This window comes from Protopterus annectens, chromosome 3.part1 (genome assembly GCF_019279795.1).
Source record: "Protopterus annectens isolate FY-2018-M chromosome 3.part1, PAN1.0, whole genome shotgun sequence".
Taxonomy (NCBI): domain Eukaryota; kingdom Metazoa; phylum Chordata; order Ceratodontiformes; family Protopteridae; genus Protopterus; species Protopterus annectens.
The window spans coordinates 1746890101-1746914313 of NC_056732.1; positions in this window are offsets into that span (position 1 = coordinate 1746890101).

The following is a 24213-nucleotide window of genomic DNA, read 5'->3' on the forward strand; positions in this document are numbered from 1 at the left end:
ATCTTGTATACTCTTGCACTCAAGGATTTCTCTTTTGATGTCAGTAATTATTATTTTATTGCCAATTTATCGGACATATTAGCAACATTGCAAAGCTTGTTGACATTGTAGCTCACCTGTGAGTTCTATGCCAGTTCTAAAAAATGTATCTCTCTCTTGGATGAAGGCTAAAAAAGGCACATTTATTTTTAATGTGTGCCTATTCAATAAAAATAGAGTAAGAAGATAATTTCAGAATTAACATATCAATTTGGCATCCCCATTACATATTTTCTAACCAACTGCTCTAATAATATCATGATGGTAGCAGGCAGAGCAGGTAGACTAGATTCCCCATATCATCCGCAATAGTCTACACCTTGTCCAATGGAATGATCAAGCACTGCAAGGCAAGCTGCGAGGTATAATGCCTCTTTCATATGCTGGGTTTGCCTTTGGCAATCCACCAAGTACGCCTTGTCTAGCACTCCAGAAGTGGGTGGCATTGTGACTTATTCTCACAATGTGCAAACCTTGGGTCTATATCAGTTCAGCGAATGTCCGTTCATTGAACACAAACCAGTGAATGGCCATTCATTGAACATTCACATCAACAAATGTTTTCCCAGGGAAGTGAGTTAGTTGGCCAACATACATAAATTTGCCCTTTTCCCCACTGTAGTGTGATCTCAGAGTTGATATATTTAAGTGTGGGGGACGCAGCCCCCACAATGGGGGATGTGGGTGCCATAGCCCCCCCACTTTGGTGGGTTTGATATACTGTGGTGTGTGTCACTTAGTATGTTGAGCAACTAACTCACTTCCTTGGTAAATATGTTCTCTGATGTGAACTTTTGATGAAAGGCTGTTTGCTGAAGTTGGGTTTTGATGAAGTAATATAGACCCACAAATTCCACATCAACTGACTCCTATCAACATGGAGGAGCAATGTCTGTACTCCAAAACTGCTCCAGTTTGCCTAGCTCCTCACATCATCAGAACATGGAAACCAGATACCATATTTGAAGCAACCTCATTTCTACATCTATCATACATTTCAATCTCTTATCACAAGAAATCTGGATAAAGTCTAAAATAATGGGGGGACAAAGGTGTAAATTGAGACAGATTTTAAAGCTTGCTCCTATAAACTTACATATTGCTAGAATAAAAGGATTTGTGATAACATGCATTTTCAGAGGGACATGAAGTCTGAAACTCAGATGTATGTCATTATTTAGTGACTTTCATCCTCATTGATTTGCCACAAAACTACAAATTTTTTGAGGACAGACTAAAAATATGAGGTAAAAATCTGGAATTCTGTAAAAATCTGGACAGTTGAGAAGTATGTACCTCCAGTAAATGTGATATCCTTCTATCAATCACTCCACTGAGCTAAATGTTGAGAATGGGAATGTAGAATGACCTTTGAACTGAAGGTTTCAGTTAATGACTAAGGTCTTGCTTCACCACCAGTCGGGTGCAATGCTTGTATTATTGCTGTAACTTCATCCATTCAGTATTGCATTTCCTTATCCTCTCTGCACTGATTCATAAATAAGATCCCACGATACCTTAAACTCCCCCACCTGTGTCTCTTCCCCCTAATCTCCAGATGGTACTCACATTTTTTTTCCTGGTGAAAAACAAACTGATTGACTTGGAGGTGCTAATTTATATCCCACCCTCTTTACACACAGAAGCAATTCATGCCAATGCATACTGAAGGTCAAGTTCATTTGAGTCTATGAGGAAGAGAATTATCAGCAACTAGCACCTTCAGAGCCACAAACTGGATACTCCTTAGAATTTGGCTGCACCTTTACATCATGTCCATGAAAATCACAAGCAATAGGGTGGGCAAGATATGTGTTTTGTGAAATTCTATATCTACAATGAATGTATTCAACTTAGCTCTGAGAATGTAGATGTAGCTCTCTTGGGGATCAAATACTATATCATACTGCTCCTGGAATTGGGTCCCTATCATTTTACTGAATCCTCAACCCGTCAAACCCCTATTCATCGAACTCAAAAAATCGAACATCATTTCAGCGAACACTTACATCATCGAAAGTTTTTTTCAGGGAAGGGAGTTAGTTGTCCACTGTTACAAATTTGCCATTTCCCCAATGTAGTGCAATCTTGGAGTTGGTGTATATAATTAGGGGGGGGGTGGGGAAACAGCCCCCATGTTGGGGGGTAAGGGGGGCAAAGCCTCCACCTTGCTGAGTTTAAAATGATGTAATATGTCTTATGATCACTCTGGTGGCCAAGTGTTTTCTCCTTAGGAAAACTTTTCAATGGTCTAAGTGTTCGCTGAAATGATCTTCAATTTTTTAAGTTTGATGAATAGGGGTTCAATGGATTGAGGATTTGATGAAGTAATATAGACCCCCTGGAATCACATACTGTTTTAGTTACTTCCACAGAACATTCCAAGGAACATAGTCATGTGCCTTCCCTAAGTCCACAAAACACATGTGGACAGTACTAGCAAATTCCCATGAACCCTCCAACATTTGTGCAAGGGCAAAGGGTTGATCCACTGCTCCATGAACAATATGGAATGTGCACTGCTCCACCTGAATCAGAAGCTCACACATTGGATGAAGTTTCTTATCTAACATTCTGGTATATACTGCCTCAGACAGACTGATGAATGTTGTCCCTTTCTAAATTAAATAAAACTTCTTGTCCTCATTTGTAAAAATGGTGACTACCAGCCATGGTTACAAATCTAGAGGCATATTGTCCCAGCCTTCTGCTCAGTACTTACTCTCAACCAGGGGCAGCTCATGCTATAGGACTGCAGGACTACAACCCCCCCACCTGTCGAAAGAAAAAAACAAAACAAATAAACCTAGAAAACAAAAAAATCTTGAGTCCCAGAACTCCGCACATGCGTGCACGCAGTTCCCAGAACTCACAGAACTCTGAGTCCAGACTGCTGTGTCAGCAGTCCTGATAGGGAGAAAGGCATCTCTGCCCTGCAGATGGCCAGAAGTCTGTGCGGTGATGACCTCACAGAACAGAACAGAACAACTCTGGACTGCATCATCTGCAGGCTGGACCAATCAGGAGGAGAGTTGAGCTCTTGCGGGGCATTTTGGTTGCGTGGGACAGACTGGGATGTTCATTACACGAGGGATGGTGCGTAACAGCCAGTGTGTCAGCAGTTTCACGGATCTATGATTGTGGCTGTTGGGAGAACTCACTGATGCAGCTTCACCAGGAGCGGCCCAGTTACATAGTAACCTCTGGGCATCCAGTGTACTTAGCAACTGGAGAGAAGATATAGACAACAAGGGGAAGACAGTGAGAGAGAAAAGGGATTTGTCACTGTTACATCGCCTTTTAGACAGCCTTCCAACTTTCTGTAAGTACTTATTCGTTACTTCATTCACTACAGAGCTTTTCCCCCCCAAGACAAAATTCTTGAAACTGGAAACAAGGCAGCATTTGGTTACTCTCTTTTTTTCTTTTCTTTCTGTTTTTTTTTTTTTTTTTAAATCGGATGCCATTCACAGTACACGGCTTGCCTTAAATTGATATGCATTTCTACTATTTTTTAGCTGTTTGTGTTTACAGGGAGTTACTAAACATACAATTAAATGCTTTAAGCCAAGTAAACTCTGAGATTCGTGCTGACTTTATATTTCTCTGCTTTTTTATGACTTTACACTTATATACCGCATTGGTGACTGTTGAAAATCGTTACATGTAGCAGCTGTCGAATTTAAGATTTGTTTTGGCAGCTCTCAGTAGCACATTTGTTTAGGATGGCAGCCGATATCTAGTCCATTTGGTGTACACAATCACTGATAATGTTATTTGTTGCATTAGACTAGTTGCCGGCTATGACATTTGTTTGTCACCTGAGACAAATGAAACACCTTTTCTAAAAACAGGCACAGACAGTCAGGTATTTGTCAGAAATTGTGTGGGTGTCTGGAAAGGAGCACATGCTATGCTCTTGAGGTGATGTTATTTCCTGAACAGGGAAAGGTATCTACTCTAAAAAGATGTTTAAGGCAAGAATAAAGAGAACAAATTTGGTACTAGCAGAAATCATGTAGTAAACAAACCTACTAAACACTGAATTCAGATGTGATGTGATGTCATACACTGCTTGGCAGCCTGTCTGGCTCATCCTCAGCCATTCCTGTGGCTACAGCACTTGATGTCTCCTCAGGTGACAGCATGTCAAATTGCACTGCTTTTTCCAAAAAGGACAAACTGACCTCAGACACTCACTCTTCCTATTCAGCATAGATGGCACCCAAAATCTGTAGTTAGACTTGGGTAAGCAGGGCTATGGTAAAGTCTTCATGTCTCTGTGCTTTAGAGCCAGTTTTATCTCTTTTTCATATTTGTATTACATAGTCATCAGAAGGCTTGCATCAGTTAGCAGTAGAGGTATCTTTTCACCTAGAGAAATGGGCTGACCTTTGACTGTTTGATCCCCTTCTGTGTCAGCTGTTGACTAATGCCTTTGCTGCTATGTTAGGTGGAGATAATGGGTGTAATCAGAATCCCTGTCACTGTGAGGGGGAAGGGCAGCAAACTCAAAGACAGCCCCGGCTGAACTATAACTCTGAACTGTCCAGATTTTTACAGAATGAATAGATTTTTGCTTCTTATTTTTGGTTGGCTCCTCATAAAATTTGTGTTTTTCTGGCAAATCATTTAGGAATGAAGTCACTAAATAATGACAGACATTAAGCATCACAACTTTCAGAAAAATGCATGCTAATGCAAGACCTGTTATTGTATCAACTGTCTTAAGTTTATACTAGAGCAATTTTTAGCACTGTTTGTATGTTCCCCCAGTATATTTGGCGTTGTCCAGATTTCCTGCATTAAGAGGTTGAGTGGTCGTGCAACTGCAAATAAATCGCTTTATAGAATTAGGAATATCCAAACCTCTCAACTGTCCCCAATTTTGGCTCAAAATGTTGCTCTCCCCCTAATAATCCATCCGCAAAATAGCAATTTTAGAAGAAAACTTTGAGGGTTTACAATTATAAATAACTGTAATGATCAGAGTTATAGATTACTTTTATTTCAGAAATGCATGTAGATTCTCTAATTTTTGTCACCTGCTCGAGTTAACAGTACTAATATTAAAAAGGTGTCCCTTCTTTGACAGGTACCCAGCTGTATTGTGTGGCAATTTTATATTTTTGCATCACATTTTTGGTCCGTTTTTCATAAAATTGTGGTTTTCTGGCAAATTAGTGGCAAATCATTAAAGATCGAAGTTAGAAAATAATGGCAGACATTTGAGTTTCAGATTTCATACCCTTCAGAAAACTCATACTAATGCAAGACCTACTACTATTATATTATCTTTCTAAGTTTATAAGAGCAATATTTAAAAACTGTCCTTATTTTTGGGCCTGTGACCCACTTCTGTGTATGGCTTTGTCCAGATTTCTTGCTCTGAGGTTGAGAGGTATGAGTGTCAGAGCCATCACCGTCAGCCAGAGACATTTCAAATTGTGACATACTTGTTGCACCCCACTCCCCCATGTAGTGACTCTTGATGTGTCCAAGCAAAGCAAGGAGCAGTTATGCAGTGTAAGTGTGCAGAGTATTCCCCCATCCAAGGTAGACACAAGTACGGCAGTAGTTTTTCATCTGTCCTTAATTTTGCAGAATGTTCTGGTTTTCTGTCATATTTTTATACTGTTGATTTATGCTTCTTATTATTCAGAAAATGCATGCTGTTGCAGTGCCCTGTTGCTCTGTGTTTAAGTAGCAATGCTTTAATGACCATCAGGTAAGCTTGTCGGAGATTGCAAGATGCAAGCAAGCTTTAATAAGCATACTGTTAAAGAATTACCAACATTGAAAGCCTTTTTTGTTGTTGCCATGCAGAGAATATTTACATAACTAGATAACGTATAAGCCTTAGGTATTGAAATGCATATGACAGTATTTGTAATAAAGGACAGGATTACAGTGTTTTCAGAAGCTCATTACATTTTTTGGAGACTTGCAGTCATCTTTGCAGGCTTTACCTGTAAACTAAACAGAATGCCAATCTATAATGTGTGGTCCATAACTTGTGCAATAATCCTTTAAGCAATTTATCTTGAGCTTGTTTCTTGTTTACTGTTCATTTTTTACTTTGATCATGTCTTCCCCATGAAACAAGTAGATAGTTGTTGTCAGGCAGCAGATCTTTTTTGGATAAGCAACATTTTTACAAGTGGGAGTATCATAGAGATTGCTACTTTCAGCATGTTACTTGGTAATTTTATAAAGACGAATATAAATTATAATTAGAACTACAGTGCAAGGAGAAGTGGTTTGAGTTGAGTGCTGCTTGTTTTTTTTTATACCTGATTTTGACTGGCATTCCAGTAATGTATTTAAAAAGTAATTTTTTTTCATGCCTCACAACCTTTGTGTTTCCATCTAGATATTAAGTAAGCTGTCATGTAGTCAATGCATTGAAATATTGTTTTCTTCTACGCTTCATTTTGTCTTGATTGGACTCTCATAATGATGGTTTGGCACCCAGGGCAGTGTATTTAAAGTTCCAGTTGTATGGTTTTTAGCATAGCCCCACCTCTTTCTAGTTGGCCACACCCATCCCCATTGGCCGCACCCATTCCACTGTCTCCTGCAGCCCCCCTTTAATTTGAAGTCACCAGCCGCCACTGCATTCAACCTTACCACACCAGAAATGTTTACACACCACAATGACCTGATGTACTAATATAGGGGTACTGTGATATTCAGCTGTACTTCTTGACACCACTGCACTGTTGTACACAATCCCATCACCACTTATACACTCACAAAACAAGTTAGCATAGCATGTTACAAACATAAATGTTTATTGAAGGCAAGATGCATTCCACTTACCCACATTTGGCCAATATCTCTTGACCACCTGTTTTTTAACTAGATTATTTTGAGGGTTTTGTTCTAACTCATGGAAGAGAATAATGATATTCAGCTTTTCCCAGAGTTGCCGCGAACACAGAAACATTATATTTTGAAATCAGGGTGTATGGTCATATCCCACATTGAAGGGTATAGTCCTGAAAAGACGTTTATAGCAGCTTGTTTTGTTAGTTTGTTGGAGAAGTGAAATGAGTTGATGAGAACCACTGGTTGGTAAAATTAGCTGTTTGCACCAAATTAAATGGATTCACTTCCACCATCTGTTTTTGGTACTGAATCTTCAGAGGATGTCATTTACATCAGATTCAGCTTGATGCTGTAAGCTTTTTGCAGAAATGAGGTCTTGCCCTATACTAAAACCCATTCCATGATTCCAAGATGGTGGTCGTCTAGTTGACACCTTTCACACGAAGCTCCTCACAAATCAGCTAAAAACCGACAATTTAAACAACTTTCAGTGTGGTGTTCTCACAGGATTTGGTCTAGTAAATAACTGTGTATCTGGTCATTAAGAAAAGATCGTTCTTCTATCAAAAAATCCAGTCAAATCTCTTTTGTGGAAAAAATTAAACTTCTCTCAGCCTGTGTAGCCTGGGCCACATGCATCCAAGGGGTTTGTAGCTTTGACTCTATCCTACTGGAGTACTCTCATCTAAGGTATGGCTGGAAACTCTGACACCATGGAAACACAAACTACCAAGGCCAAATTCTCTTCATTATCATTATCATCTCCAGAGAAAGATACAAGTTCTAAATGACTCAGAACCAATAAACAAGTAGGTGACACTCCAAAAACAAACGCTAAAGAAAAAAACTGACTCAAATTTCCATGTGGAAGACTTAAAAATGGCTTTACAACCAATTCATTCAGCCATACAAGGTTTTTCTACTCAGCTTACAGACTTTGGCAAAACATTAAAACAAATAACAGATAGGATGGACACACTTGAAGGTAAAAATCATACTATGGAAATCCAAATAGATACAATAAATAAAGACTTGTGTGCTAAAGATTCACTGTTTACTGAAATACAAGATAAACTCCTGGACTTGGAAGCGAGAAGCCGTCGCAACAATATATTAATAAGAGGTTTGCCAGAATCATACGATAACCAAGATTTACTTAAAATCACAAACAGATTTTTTCAGCACTTCTCACTTTGGACAGCGACTCTGAAAACCTAGTAGTAGAAAGAGCACACAGAGCCATACATTCTCGTCAAGTAACCACAGTACCCCGACTGATCTACACCAAGATTTTGAACTTTCAAGATGCCCAGAAGATTTTGGTTACAGCTCGTAAACACAGACAGTTTGTATGGAATAATCACAAACTCACTTTCTCACAGGATTTACCTCATCAAATTAAATTAAACAGACAGAAGCTGTCTCCTTACTGTGCTGACCTAATCAAACGTGGTATAAAATTTCAGATGCGATACCCAAATGCATTAACATTTACTTATAAAGACAAGAGGCAGTCAGTGAATACTGTGCAAGAAGCGCAAGACACTTTTCTAAAGCTTTTTAAAGTAGTGCCCACCACAACATGAGAAGCTTAACAAGAACTGGCCAATCTCTGGTGGCTTATAAGTCATTGTGCTAATCTAGTTTTATTCATATGTTGTGCATTTGTTATGCCGCTTTTACTCTGAATTGTGAAGTACTAAACTGTGTTGAGATGACAATCTTGGCTAGCTATCTTTCATGTTTCGCATCCATTCTACATTTAAAACTAGTGCTTTATGCCAATAGGAACTTTTGTTCAACGACAATTGTAGTGACTGTATCACATCGATCTATCTTTATGAAGGCACGCTCACCTAACATAGACTGTAGCTACGTATATAGCTTATTGTCTTTGACTTACATGGTAGCTGGATGAGACTTTTCTCTGTATTGTAATCCTGCTTACCCTTTAGTTTTGTTTTGTATATTGGAATGCCACAATTGGTTTCTTCTGTGATCGTCGCTGAGACCCATAGAGATTACGTTGCCTCTTCAGTCATGCAGAGCACTTTTTTCTATATTCCGGTAAACCTTTGGTTTGACGTGCCTGTCGTGCCTAACACGAACATTAAGACACACTCAAGGTTTAGCTTTCAAAAGAGAAAAGTTGCTAAGAACCATTTATATTCCATTTACACATTGCTTTTTTCTTTTCTCTATGTTAGAATGTTGCTTTTAATTTGACTTTCATCAGCTACATTAACTTTGTTCAATTATACTTAGTAGAATATTGCATAGTTTGTGTCTGTTTATGCAAAAACTGTGTCGCAGGAATAACTTTCAATGTTAGTTGTGAGGTATGTGTTTGTACAGTATGTACGGTATCAAAGCAGATAGCTTCACTATCTCACAACACTTTATTCTCCACTTTGATTCTCAACAAAATCCTCATGTCCTCCCTACATATGTGTATGTGGGGGGTGATTGGATACCATAGTTTCCTTTCCAGTCCTAAAATACTGTTGTAGGTGAATTGGAAATTCATCATGTTGCCTGCAAGTACACAAGTACATATGTGCACCATGTGATGGATTAGCATCCTATCCTGATTTTATTTTCTCCATCTTGCACCCAATGAGTGCTAGGATGACTTCTAGTTGCCCTGCATTTCTGCATTAGATTACATGGATAATTGGAAAATGAATGCAAGAATTTGTGAAGCTTGTAAGCGAATGAAATATGATATTTAGGGAATAATAAGATTGTGTGTAGAATTGTCTTTCTTAAACACTTCTTAAGTCATATAAACAGTCGTCATTTATATTTATATATGTAGTATGACAGCTACATAAACAGGTGATAAATGGGTACTAATAAAAGTTGAGTTTAATATCACAGAGTCAGAAATAGGTTCATATCCCTATCAACACCTATCATATACACATTACATCTAGCGGATACCACAAACTTGTCAATACATTTAATTTTATTTTAAACACTACAGTGAGAAGGAGAGTTGGTGTGGTGAGGTTTTACTATGACGGACATTTTGTTTTCCATGTTTTTGTATATATGTATAGTTATGTTTAAAGATATAATAGTCCTTTTCAGGACTCTTTATAGAACTATTTCAGTTATGATTTCTATTATGTTAACCAAAGTTAACTTTATTATTTGTGATGATTCATATGTTCCTTCTTTTGTTGTATATGGGTGGGTAGGCACCGGGTTAGTATGGAGGGAACTGGTTTTGATTTTGGAACTTTTGAGAGGCAGTAACATACAATATAATTTATACAGTGAGACTAGGTTCAATATTTTCTATTTTTTTAGGATTTTACTAAGTAAAGTATTCAAGATTTTACTGAGTAAACACTTAAGTAGATACATAGACTTAAAGCAACTAATGTAATGTCTTTATATATTGATTCTTGGAATGTCAGAGGGTTACAGAACAAAACTAAGAGATCACTACTGTTTCATTTAGTGTTCAAATCTCAGGCCAGTATTTGTTTTCTGCAGGAAACACACATGCATAGAGATGACTGGAAAAAAGAAAACAATAAGAAATGGGCTAAAATGATAATTGCAGCCGGGGATTGCTCTAATTCAAGAGGTGTGGCAATTTTAATCAAAAACAATTTCCTAGGTAATATTACAAACATAAATTATGACGCAGATGGTAGATGGTGTTATTTCTCTTCTTATTTTTCTAACATTGATAAACCACTTTTGTTTTTTAATTTATATAGTCCTTGTGACCACCAACATATTTTCTTTATTCAGATATGTAATATTCTTTCATCTTTCAAGGATCATTATATTATTATGGGTGGGGATTGGAATGCAGTTATTAATCCTGATATCGATCGTACTAGTAGATCAATTTCATATAATCACCAAGCATCTATTGCCCTAGAAGAATTAATGTTAGACCTCAACCTTATAGATCCCATTACCCTCAATGTACATACTGACAGGAAAGATAGATATACATATTATTCTAAATGTTATAATGCATGGTCAAGACTAGATTTTTTTCTTGTTTCTGTTTTTCTTATGCATCAAAAAATTGAATACTTCATGGAGCCTAGATTTTTATCTGATCATTCAAGGATATCACTTAAGATTAGCTTTGATATAATGAGGCCACGCATATATACACAAAATAGATGGACATTTAACAACAACCTTCTCTTGAATAAGAATATCCATGTTATAATTACTGAGATTATACAAGAAATGTTTTCCAATCTTGATACATCAGACATTCCATATGATGTTCAATGGGCTGCTTGTAAGGCAAACCTTAGAGGAGCGTTAATTAGCAAGGCTTTTTATCTTAAAAAACAGTATAGAAATAAAGAATCCTCGTTAAAACTAAAAATCCAAACTTTAGAAAACCAGCACAGATTGAATCCTGATTCTTCTATATATCTACAAATTTGTGAATTCCAAAAAGAACTTTTACTACTACACCAACATAATCTCTCTATAATAGAACACAGGCTCTTAGCTACTTATTCTGAATGGGCTCAAGTCCACTCTAAAGTTCTCGCCAGAATAATTAAAAATAATCAGTCCTTACCTAGAATAGCACCCATACACTATAACAACAAGATATATAATACGGACTTAGAAATTATGCATCTTTTCACTACCTTGTTTTCAGATGTATACTCTAAAGAGCCTGACCCTATGACTACACAGCATATTGAAAGTTTTATATCTTCCATTAAATTCCCACTACTGAATGATCAACAAAGGAAAACACTATCGGCCCCTTTGAGATCTCAAGAAATTTCAGAAGCCATTGACAAGATTAAAACTAATAAATCCCCATTTCCGGATGGATTTACACCAGAATTTTATAAGACTCACAAGTCAATTCTTGTACCTTTTCTTCTTAAAGTTTTTAACTACATAAAAATAAATGGTATATCAGATTTACATCGGAATGTCTCAAAAACCATATTAATTCTAAAAAATAATAAAGACAAAACAGATCCTAATAATTATAGACCTATCTTCTTAATTAATATTGACATTAAAATTTTGGCCTCATTATTAGCTGAGAGATTGAAAAAAGTTCTAATATCATTAATTTCCCCAGATCAATCAGGCTTTATGTCCCACAGGCATGTATGGGACAATACTTTATCTCTAGATGCCTTTATACACTTCACAAAAAAAAGATAGAAATCCTATATATGCACTGATCCTTGACACTTCGAAAGCTTTTGACAGAGTAAATTGGGACTTTCTTTTTCGTACTATGTCTTGCTTTAATATACCTAATACTTTTATTGATTTTATTAAAGTTTTATATAAGGATTCTTCCACCTTTCTTCACATCAATAGAAATGCCTCTAAGATTATAAAAATCACTAATGGTACGAGACAGGGATGCCCATTATCTCCTTTTCTTTTTAATCTATACTTAGAGCCAATGTTATTATATATAACACAAAACACTTTTCACAAGATTCCCAAAATTTTAAATACTGAGGTGCCCTTTTCTGCATTTGTGGATGACTTGGTGATATACCTCCAAACACCTAGTACAGACCTTGTGAAAATAATCAATATTATTAATAAATTTTCACAGGCCTCTGATTATCAGGTGAATTCTCATAAAACTTTCATCTTTCCTATAAATCCATCTGCCCATAAACCTCACATATTTTCAGATTCCCCTTTTTCTTTCACCTATGCAATTAAATGCCTAGGTACTCAAATTGAGCATAATGGTCTTTCTACATTTCAAAATAATATTCACAGAGTATGGTCATTAATAGTTTTAGATTTACATAGATGGGAATTACTTAATATATCACTCTTATCCAAAGCAGCGATAGTCAAAATGAATATACTCCCTAGACTCCTGTTTCAATTGTATGCCATAGACCAGATTATTCCTAAATCTTTCTTTACAAAAGTCAATAAGGAATTAGCTAGATTTATCTGGTCTCCTAAGTCAGTCAGAATATCATATCTTAAATTAACGTGTCCTAAAAATAAAGGAGGCTTAGGTCTTCCGAACCTTTACATGTATTATTTAATTATTTCGGCTAACAAACTACTCACCATTGTGAACTTGAAAACTGATAGGTATAGGCAGTACCCCATTTGGACCAAATTATGGCATCAATACATTTCAAGTAAAAATATTAACCCGATTGCTCTTCCTTTCCTTTCTAAGGAAGCTGCTAACATTCTGAAAATTTCCAAACCCTTAAAACAAAAGATCAATTATTTTCAAGAATTAATAAAACTCATTAATCTAGATAGCATTTTTCAACTAACACAACCTTTACACTTAAATCCTAATATCCAGTTTAATAATGTACCTTTTAATCTTTCTAAATTTCCACTTATTCAAAGTTTCACTGTGTGGGACTTGCTACAATATAACGATTTATCTCTCACTAACCTACGCATAAAGCTGAAAGCAAATATTAATTACATTACTATACTACGTCAATTGAGAGATAGCATCATTGTGAAATTTGCTCACATTAAAGTAAGTATAAATGATTTCACAAATTTTGCCACTGTTATACAAGCTCTAACATTACCACAGAAGATGTTATCTAAATCTTATAATCTGGTTAATCAGATAATACATAATAAAATTTGACTATTTTCTGATTATTGGGATAAACAGAATGTCCATTTGTCTTTAACTCAGAAACTTTCAGCCATCAAGTGTACTTTAGACTATTCCCCATTCAAGAAGCTTTTTTATACCCAGTTAATGATATTTAATAATGCATATCATACTCCTTCCAAACTTAACAAGTTTGACTCCAGAATTCCCTCCTCATGTTTTTGCTGTTCTTCTTTTAATGCTGATCTCTTACATATTTTGTGGTCCTGTCAGCACTCACATAAACTTTGGACCTCCCTTAAAATCAGATTACAAAAATGGGATACCAAAATCCACACTATCCTGGGAATTAGCGATTCTTCATATTCCTATTATTCATCTATCAAAATTTGATACACATGTGTTAGTTTATATTTGTTCACTCATTAAGTTTTATATTACTAAAAATTGGTTAGACCGCACCAAACTAAATTGGAATAACTTTAGAACCTTAGCCTACTCTTATATTTCAGCTCAGAAATTACTGGTGAAGAGTCCAAAGAAGTTAGCTCTTAACAATAAAGTCTTAGAAAAGGTATTACACATCTTGGATAGTGTTTAATAATCTCTGTCATTTTTTTTTATAGTTTTATTAACCTAGCTCTCTCTCACTTACATTTACATGCATACTCCTTTATATACAGGCTTATATACTTTGTTGTCTCTGGTTTAACATATTCATACTTTGTATATAGTTATGTTATAGTTGTCCTGTTTGGAGTTCTTGCATTTACATTGTTATAGTCTTGCATTTATACTTGAACTCCCATGCTCTTATATCCAATGTTCATTTTGGTTATTGTGTTCTTGTTGTATTGTAAAAGTTTTTTTTGAAAAAAAAAAAAAAAAAAAAAAACATTCCACATTCTCCCTTCTTCCATCCTTGGCTGAACTTAGCATGTGCAGGGACATGGCCTAAGTGATAGCTCCTCTCCAGTGTTTCTCAGTGTCAATGATGAGGGAACAGATGGGTCATTCCCTTATTCGGGGCTAATAATCATACGGCATGGGGGCAAAAGGCTTAAAGTTGTTTACAACATTTATTTTAAAAGAATTGCAATTTGCAATGTCATTCAGTTACAGGTGGAGATATATAAACAAGGCAACTGATTCAGACAGAAAGAAAAATGATGAGAAAGTTACGTAATGTCAGCTGATTTAGACAAAGTTGAAGGAAATAGAGTGTGACAAGGTAAACGGCAGTAGATAAACAGGATTATAATAATTATATAAATTTCCAGATGAACAGATGCATAAAATTACTATACAGACAGAAATCAGTCATCTGCTCAGTTGAATACGAAGATGAGGAGTGAGTAATATGGATGATGCAATGATGTACAGAGATTTACATTGTTATCTCACAGCAAGAGGTTCTTAGCTTCAATTCTTGGCTGGGGTGCCTTCTGTGCAGAGTCTGCATGTCCTCCCTGCATTCATGTGGGTTTCCTTCCACATTACAAAAACATGCATCTGGAGCATTTCTCTTGGGCCTCCACTGAAAATTGGCTCGTTCCAAGCTGGACTTTCCAGGTAAACAAATGTTAAATAAATAAATAAATATGTTGACAAAGCAAAAAGGGCAAGAGTGTATGTGTAGCCATTTATGTCTGATGCAGCCGGGAGGAAATAAAATGGATATGAGTTAAGCTGCAAAAGTTCATGTAGTGAAACAAAGATGTTTGAAGGGGTTGATCTAAGTATATAAATTAGACTGGATATGCTGATAAAATATTTAATCAAGTAACAGGAGTAGGTAGATGTTGTTTGGACAATATGGAAAGAAGATAATACAAGAAGATTAGAGTTAGTGAAGAAAAGCACTTTACAGGTTAGAGTGCTATATTAGGTTAAAAAATTAAGAGGAGTGAAAAAAAGAATGCTGTAATAAACTTCCTGTATTATTTTGAAACTAGTATATAACAGGTGAAATGAAAAATACATGGTACTGCACATACAAGAATATTAGATGGGCAGTTATTTTATTAAGATGTTTAAATAGTTTTCAATAGCTAACCTTCCCCATATTGAAACATTAAAAACTAGCCAAGCTAGACTTTCAACTGTGTGATTCCTTAAAACATCTTGTATTAGATGTACATGGGATATATGCAAATGACTTCTTAAGGACATCAGGTGTTTCAGCCTTTTTTTAATTTTCCAAGTCTTTTGGGTTTCTATTACCATGACGGGAATGGACCCCATTCATAAGTCAAAGTACGATTAAAGTTCATGAAATTAGTATTGTTTCAATCTTTAATGTCAGCCAGAAGTGCTCTTTGCAGCTCCCGTAATGTGCCTAGTAATGACTCCTTCTGCAATTCATATAGAGTTGCATGTATTGTTATATTTAAATACGACTGTGGATTCTTTTTTTATAACACCCATTGCTCCTAGTACTATTGTAACTGTCGGAGTATCTATCTTCCACATTGCTCTCTTTTCTGCCAGCAAATCCTGATATTTTATGACTTTGTGTCTCTGTACTCAATATACTATAGTTACTGGGATCATAGGTTCATAGGTTCATAGATAGGTACTAGGCTATTTTCCCTAGGGCCTATATAAGCCTAGCCAAAAATGTATCCTGGCTTTCGCCACCTGAGAAAATTATTTTCCCGTGCCCCTGTTGAGCATTGCCACAGAAGTGATCCCTGGGGTGAATTTCCTATTTCCCATCCAATCATCAAGATTTTTCTTGAAGAGTGCTAATGAGGAGCTCTGTTTGACATAGATAGGTAGTCTGTTCCAGAGTATGGGAAGTCTCTGGGACAGGAATCTATCCCTCCAGCATGTTCTGTTTATTGTGGTGACAAGGTTTAGATCCCTAGAGCATGTAGCTCGGAGGGATTGGGATTTCTTTAAGTGGAGCATGTCCAACAGCTTTGGGTTTGACATAGCATTGTATGTTAGGCAGAGATCCCATCTGAGTAGGCAATATGTGATGGAGTAAAGCTGGAGTTGTTTGAGGTGGTCTGCGTAGGGCATCTGTTTGAGGCTGGTAATCCTCTTTGTGAGGTATTTCTGTGGCCTTTCCAGTTGTTGTAGATGTCTTGTGAGGTACATACCAAAAGGGGTGTTGTACTCTAATGGGTCTAATGAGTTATGAGTAGAGGGGAACAATGACCTATTTTTTTCTGGATGAGAAACCTTTTGTGATGAGGTGAGCCACGTAGAAGGATTTCCTGACCACTGTGGTGATGTGATTATCAAAGGAGAGTCTACTGTCTACCTGTGTCCCAAGGTCCCTTATCACATTTTCAGAGTTAAGTAGACTGCCAGCTATGTGGTAGTTCATGGGTACAGAGTTTTTACCAAAGGAGATGACAATACACTTTTTGGCATTGAGCTTCAGGCCATGGCTTTGACACCAGGCATCTAAATAGTTAGCCCTACTAAGTCTCGAACCCAGGATGCTGTCCTCTATAATGACAGCAAAGTACCACTACACCATCTGAGAGTGCAGCAACTTCAATGATCAGTGCTACTTTTGTCTTCTTTTCATGTACCACTATATCTGGTTTTCTCGCATCTATCTTTTTGAACTGTTGGGAATAGGTGATCCCATGTGATATAAACTTCATCATTTTCTATAATGCTTTGTGACTCATATTTCCAATGTTTTTCAGCCACTTCAATACCATAATGTTTGCACAATCTCCAGTGCAACAATCTTGCCACATTATTATACCTTTCAGTATACAGTCCTTCTGCCATTAGTATGCCAAAACCACAATGAGGTGTGCGACTGTTTCCAATTCTGTTTTACAAAACCAACATTTGTATGTTTCACCCACATGTTCAATAAACTTTGTAAATCAACATGTGCGTAGCCCACTATCTTTGGCCGCCAGTATTAATCTTTCATCTTTTGGTTTGAATTCTCCTCTTCTTAACCATTCCTTAATCTTGATCAACATGAGGTTCTTCCAGAAGTTTTCTATATTTCCAACTATATTTATGCATTTTAGACATTTCTTGCCTTCTCATCTGATCCTTCACCTTATATTCTCTTTTGTTTTTTGGCACATTCAGCTGCAGCCTGATTTTTATCTACTTCTGGCATGAAAAAGACCATGGGCATTCAGAACTGCAATATAGCTGAAACACCTGATGTCCTTAAGAGGTCATTTGCATATATCATATGTACTCTAATACAAGAGGATTTAAGGAATCATTACTGAAACATGGTTTTTTTTCACCAGACTGTAATAATATATTACTACTTTGATCTGCACTTCATATCATCTATTTCACTGTATTTCATGTTTCAGCTGTTTTGCACTGGCTATGGTTAGAAAGATACCAGTGCACCAGTTTGTTTATGCAGTTACTAAATGAATGAATAAACATGTAAGAGTGCACAAATACCTCATCCGAGGACCTCATGAGGCTGGTAATGTCTTAGAAATCTCAAGGAGCATGCTAAGGTAAGGATGCAAAGCCCAATAGTGTAAATACCTTGAAAAATGTCATTTTTACATTCGTACACACACACACACACACACACACACACACACACACACACACACACACATATAGAACAGGAGATAGGAAAGAGATGTACTGGGGGTAGCAGCATAACACGTTCCATATCAAACTGGAAGTCGAGATGGACAAATGCACTTAAGGTAATATTGTGCAGCAGGATTTTAAAAATGTTAGATGAAAAGGTCATCTGAAAAGTAGCTCTGCTTTAGAATATAACCATTTTAAGAGCTCTGTACCACTCTTGGAGATGTCTATGCAGCTTCATTTTTATCATCTGTATCTAACTTTCTTATACAGATGAAAATGAAAATGGGCTTTCAGATATTGGCAAAGGCTCTTGCTACTCCCATAGTGCCTTTTTTAGGCAAGGCTCAAAAGACAAACCCACCTCCATAGGTATCACAAGGGATAAGAAACTAAGATTAATGCTACTCAACGCCAGAAGTCTAAACCTCAAGATGCACGCACTTGAAACTCTCCTTAGCATGGAGAACATCGATATCTGTGCAGTAACAGAAACCTGGTTCAAGGCTCCCGAGAGCACCCCAGCACTACCAGGTTATACCTCATACCATGCTTTTCAGCCCCAAAACTTGAACCGAACCACAAAAGGAGGGGGAGTATCAATATTCGTCAAAGATACCCACACCTCCAGGTTGGTGGCACAGCACGAAGCATCAGAGACTATCCATGTGCAACTAACAGTGGGTAAAACTGCCTTCCAGTTTATAGCCTGCTACAGACCACCCTCCCAAACCCAGGAACCCCACTCGGCCTTCCTGAGAACACTGGAAGATATGAAGGTCTCTCCAAACACCATTATATTGGGCGACTTCAACTACCCAAACATAGACTGGGAGCATTACTCTAGCTTCAGCACCCTAGCCAAAAGGTTCCTAGAATTTATAAACTCAAATGCTATGGAACAACTTGTTACCACTCCCACAAGAGGGGAAAACATACTGGACCTGATCATCACCAACATGGGGATTCTATGCTCCAGACCAGAAGTGTATCCCTCACTGGTAAGATCAGACCATAAACTAATCTCACTGGATATTCACATCCCGACCCCACCCCCTGCCCAGAAAACCACAGTGAAAAACTTCTCTAAAGCAAATTTCACACTCCTCAAAACCGAGGTGGAATCCTTCAAAGCCCCCGGGCCTGTGGAAAATACGGCCCAGACCGCAGAATCCTTTATAAACACATTCTATGAACACCTTCAGGAATGCATGGATCATGCAATCCCAAATAAAACCAAGACCCAATCCTCCAAAGGCAGACGTCCTGTCTGGTGGACCCCAGCCATAAACAAACTATACAATAGAAGGAGGAAGCTACTACATGATAGAGCAAAAACCCAAAAAGAGAATGCATCTCTGATCAGTATTAGCAAAAAACTACGGGCACTCATAAAATCATCTAAGGCCAGCCTAGAGAGACAAATTGCACAGGACACTAAGGATAATCACAAGGCTTTCTTTAGTTATGTTAGGAACCTGGGTGGGAATTCCCAGATATGCTCAAAATTAGTCCAAAATGACAAAAAATACACCGAACCCACAGACATTGCTAACATCCTAGCTGACAGGTTTAGCGCACACCCCCCCCCACCAAAAGGCAAATATCTATCCCAGCAGAGTGCTGCCCCCCGATATCTCAGATGCTCAGGTAAGAGCCGCCCTCTCCAAAGCAAAAAACACAGCATCAATGGGACCAGACGTTGTCCCAGGCTGCATCCTACATGAACTCCAAGAAGAGCTAAACCCAAACATAAAACTACTGTTCAATCTCAGCCTTACTACAGGATATGTACCCAAAGAATGGCATACAGCAACAGTGGTCCCTCTCCACAAAGGTGTGCCTCAACGGATCCTGGAAACTATTGTCCCATAAGCCTGACTAGCTTGGTCTGCAAAGCTATGGAAAGGATCATCATGGACCTCATAAATAAAGACATTGGGGACCTACAGACATTGGATCCTACCCAGTTCGGCTTTGTTAATGGCAGATCCTGCCTCTTAAACCTGGTCAATTTCTTTGAAACAGTCACCAAGGCCATTGACGAGGGGAAGGTGTTCCACACAGCCTACCTGGATCTCACAAAAGCCTTCGATACAATACACTACTCCGGCATTATAGATAAGCTCACCAGCTTAAATATAAACCCCTATGTCACTAGATGGGTTGCAAACTGGCTCAAGGACAGAACCCACATGGTTAGAATTGCTGGAGCCATGTCAGACTCCAAACCAGTTACAAGTGGCGTCCCACAAGGCTCAGTCCTGGGACCTCTCTTGTTCGGTATATATTTCTCGAAGGTACAGGCCAACAGGGAAGGACTGTGGCTGACCAAGTTTGCAGATGACTGCAAACTGGGCGCCATAATCGACTCTCCAGCCAACACAAGCATCCTCCAAAATGGCCTCATAGAAACAGACAACTGGTGCCAGAGTCATGGCCTCAAGCTAAATGCCAAAAAGTGTATAGTCATCCCCTTTGGCAAAAACAAAGTGCCCACAAATTACCACATAGGTGGTAATCCATTAAGTATGGAAGAATTAATTAGGGACCTGGGGACCCAAGTTGATAGCAATCTCTCATTTGACAACCATGTGGCCAAAGTGGTTAGAAAAACATTTTATATAGCCCACCTAATCATGAAGGGATTCACATCTAGATCAGGGGAGGTCATCGTGCCTGTTTACTCATCCCTCATCAGGCCCATAATTGAGAACAATGCCCCTTTTGGGATGTACCTTACCAGACACCTGCAGCAACTGGAAAGACCCCAAAAGTACCTCACCAAGAGGATCAAAGGGCTCAAACAGATGCCATATGCTGCCCAGTTAAAGAAACTCCAGCTCTACTCAGTGGCATACTGCCTGCTCAGAGGCGATCTGTGCCTGATGTTTAAAGCCATGCCCAACCTGGAATTAATGGACATGCTGCACCTCAGAAAATCCAAATCCCATCGAGCTACAGGCTCGAGAGACTTGAACCTCAGCACTGAAATAAATAGGACATGCTGGAGGGACAGATTCATAACCCAGAGGCTCCCTTCACTCTGGAATAAAATCCTAGTCCAGGTTAGGCAGAGTCCCTCATTGACTCTCTTCAAGAGGAATCTTGATGAGTGGATGGGAGATCATAGGTTTACCCCGGGTATCACTTCTGTGTCACTGTTAGACAGAGGCACAGTATACTAACCTCGAAAAAGGGCATAGCAAAATTAATTTAAAATGGGTGGCGAAAGCCAAACACACTCTGGCTAGGCTTATAAATGCCCTAGGGCAGATAGCCTAGTATGAACCTATGAACCTATCAACCTATGAGACAACAGTTAACAGAGAAGCAGTGCTACTACTACCAAGTGAAATTGGTTTTATCATTCTACATAAATTCTGGAACCTTCTAACCATATACTTTTTTTTTTTTTTTTTTTAATTTCTCTGTTAATCTGGAAAGCCCACTAGATGCATTTGACCCTTTTTAAAGGCAATATGGGAGCACTGTCTAGTTGTGACTTAACCAGAGTACCAAGTACACAAGCGATGGCTAAGGTAAACAAACCCTGGACTATAGAAAGCATCACCCTATCATTTCACAGCCATCATCGTCTGCACGATCAGATAGTTCATTGCTGATTCATAATGAGATACAACAGTATCATATCACTAGTATTCTAATAATTCAAAACAAGTTTCACGTCCTTCACACTTTCTGAAACACGCAGGACATGATCATTCCTTCATTCATATTCTGATTAAGCTGTACAATATATAAAGAAAATGGTCGTTAACTTTGACTTCAGAATAATAGTAGCTATAGCCTGTGTGCATTTGCTGGAAGGTGAAGTGGTGGTGCTATCTGATTTGTATTTTACTCAATGGGATATGAAATGAGGTATATGACTCAAGCAATTCTTCCTCACCTCCTGTTAATGTCGATATGAGGGGATTCAGGATAACCACTGAACAATTCACTGTTTATATGCAAAAAAGGCCCAAGATGTATTTCACCCTAAATCCTGACTAAAGATAGTTAACTGGTTGGTTAGGCATGAAGAACTGAACTATAGGTTAGCTTACTGTAGTCTCTTCATCCTCGGCTGCTCAGCATTCTGTCACCCATAGCAACCTCACACTTCAGTAACAACAAATTTACAGTGCAGTCAGAAAAAAGCACGACACGCCATGGCTAGCTAAATATAATTTGTATTACAGAATATCCTGTAAAATAATTTGCAGAGTTCATTGTAGCTTTATAGGGCTTCTTTGCCAATAATACTTGTCTTCCTATATAGTTTCCGTACCAAGCTGATTGTGTGTAATTGAAATCTTGGAGTACTCAGCTAAGCAGCAGTACAGCCTCAAATGTGAGTCAATATTTCCAAGATGTTTATCTGTTTTCCACCACACTCAGCGAAATATAAATGGATTATGCCGAGTTTCAAGATGCTTAATGCTCTGCAATTTTTTTTAGCAGCCATATGAAATTTCTGCTTATTTTTAGTTGTAAATATGCCTTATAGCCAAGCAGTTTTTAAACCTGACTCGTGTGTGTGTGTGTGTGTGTGTGTGTGTGTGTGTGTGTGTGTGTGTGTGTGTGTGTGTGTGTGTGTGTGTACTGCTTGATATACCCAATATGCAGAGAGGTCTTCCAGTTTATCACAAAAGATTAAGACTTTATACTGTTACTCTGATTCATTGGCTCTATGCTTGCCTTGTAAGAGTAACTTTGAGAAATAGATTGACCAGTCAATGCTCTTGTGTTATTTCTGAATAGAGGCATTTGTGACTAGTGGGTATACCTGGGTAACAAACAAACAAAATGAAAACAAAGTGTCATGATAAACATATAGAGATAACTTGGTCAGTTGAGGATACTGAACTACAGCCCAAAACTCTAATCTTTAATCAGCAACTAGATAAAATAAAGCTGTTTGTCTGCATATAAACTGAAGAAGAAAATTAAAATGAGGGAAAAGAGGGAATAAAGAGTGACAGTGGTTATTCAGTGGCAGATGCCTACAACAAAATTAGTATATTAAATAAGGAATAATAGGGATTATGGTCAGTTGGGCCACTATATCAAGTAGAGGTTTGCAGTTACTAAAAATTGAAACTCTGAACAGATTGATGAAGTGCTCTCTTCAGCTGCTACTTTGTGCCATGCACTATAGAATATATTTGTAATAGAACAGTGGAAGTAACTGTAATTCAAAGAATGCTATCACATACATTTTGTTTCTGTACTCACTACTAATAAGAGTTGCAAGAGGGTGTGTTGATATAATTATATGCATATATTTTTCCTTTGCTGCAGTTCCCTTCTGACCAGCAAGCACCCACCCTCAGCCACCTTACTGATCCATTTGCTTGCTCAGTGGCAAGAGCTCTAATGTTCACTCATTCTATGTGGGATGAAGGTAAGAGAGAGATGTACAATGGGAGAGACACTGATATCTATGCCATCCATGTTTTTTGGGTTGTTTATTTTTTGGCTTTATGGCCTTACATTCCCTTGTGCATATCCACAGACATCCAGGAGAAGACATGGAATGAGTTAGTATGTGGAGAGAGGTTGTGTTTTATTTGGCATCCAGCAGGTACTCTATAACAGAGCATACACCACAGGCATAGCTACCCAGCCCCTCCCACCTGAGAAAGGTGAGCAGGTTTAGCCTTGTTATTACTCCTTCTCTCCCAGCAGAAAGTACAGGATCCATTAAACCAGCTGAACCCAGATCATCTGTATCATAGTCAAGACTTTATTTTCCTGTCTCATGTAGCTGGCTGCTACATGTTCCTTTGTTGTTAAACTAGACATATCAACTTGACATTATTCAAAGGGGATTCAGAAAAAGCAGTGTTGCTACTCTCCAATTAAGCACCATAAAGGAATAAAGATTGTACTTTTTTGTAGCTGGCTGACTTTTTTGTGCTAAGTAAGCTACTTTTGGCACTGTTCCACAACTTATTTTCTAAAATAATATGTGTATATGCTGCTAAGCTGAAAATGCTGCTGGCAACATGGCCATGTTGTCCAGCCCCTATGCAATACATTGCAGAATGCAGGCCATCATAGTCATGACAGACAATATTCTGAGCTACACTGAAACATAGCAACACAATTCAAGTGTAACTTGGACAATTGGATGGGGAGTAGGAAATTCATCCCCAGTTTGGCACCTATGACTTTAACAGACACAGGTA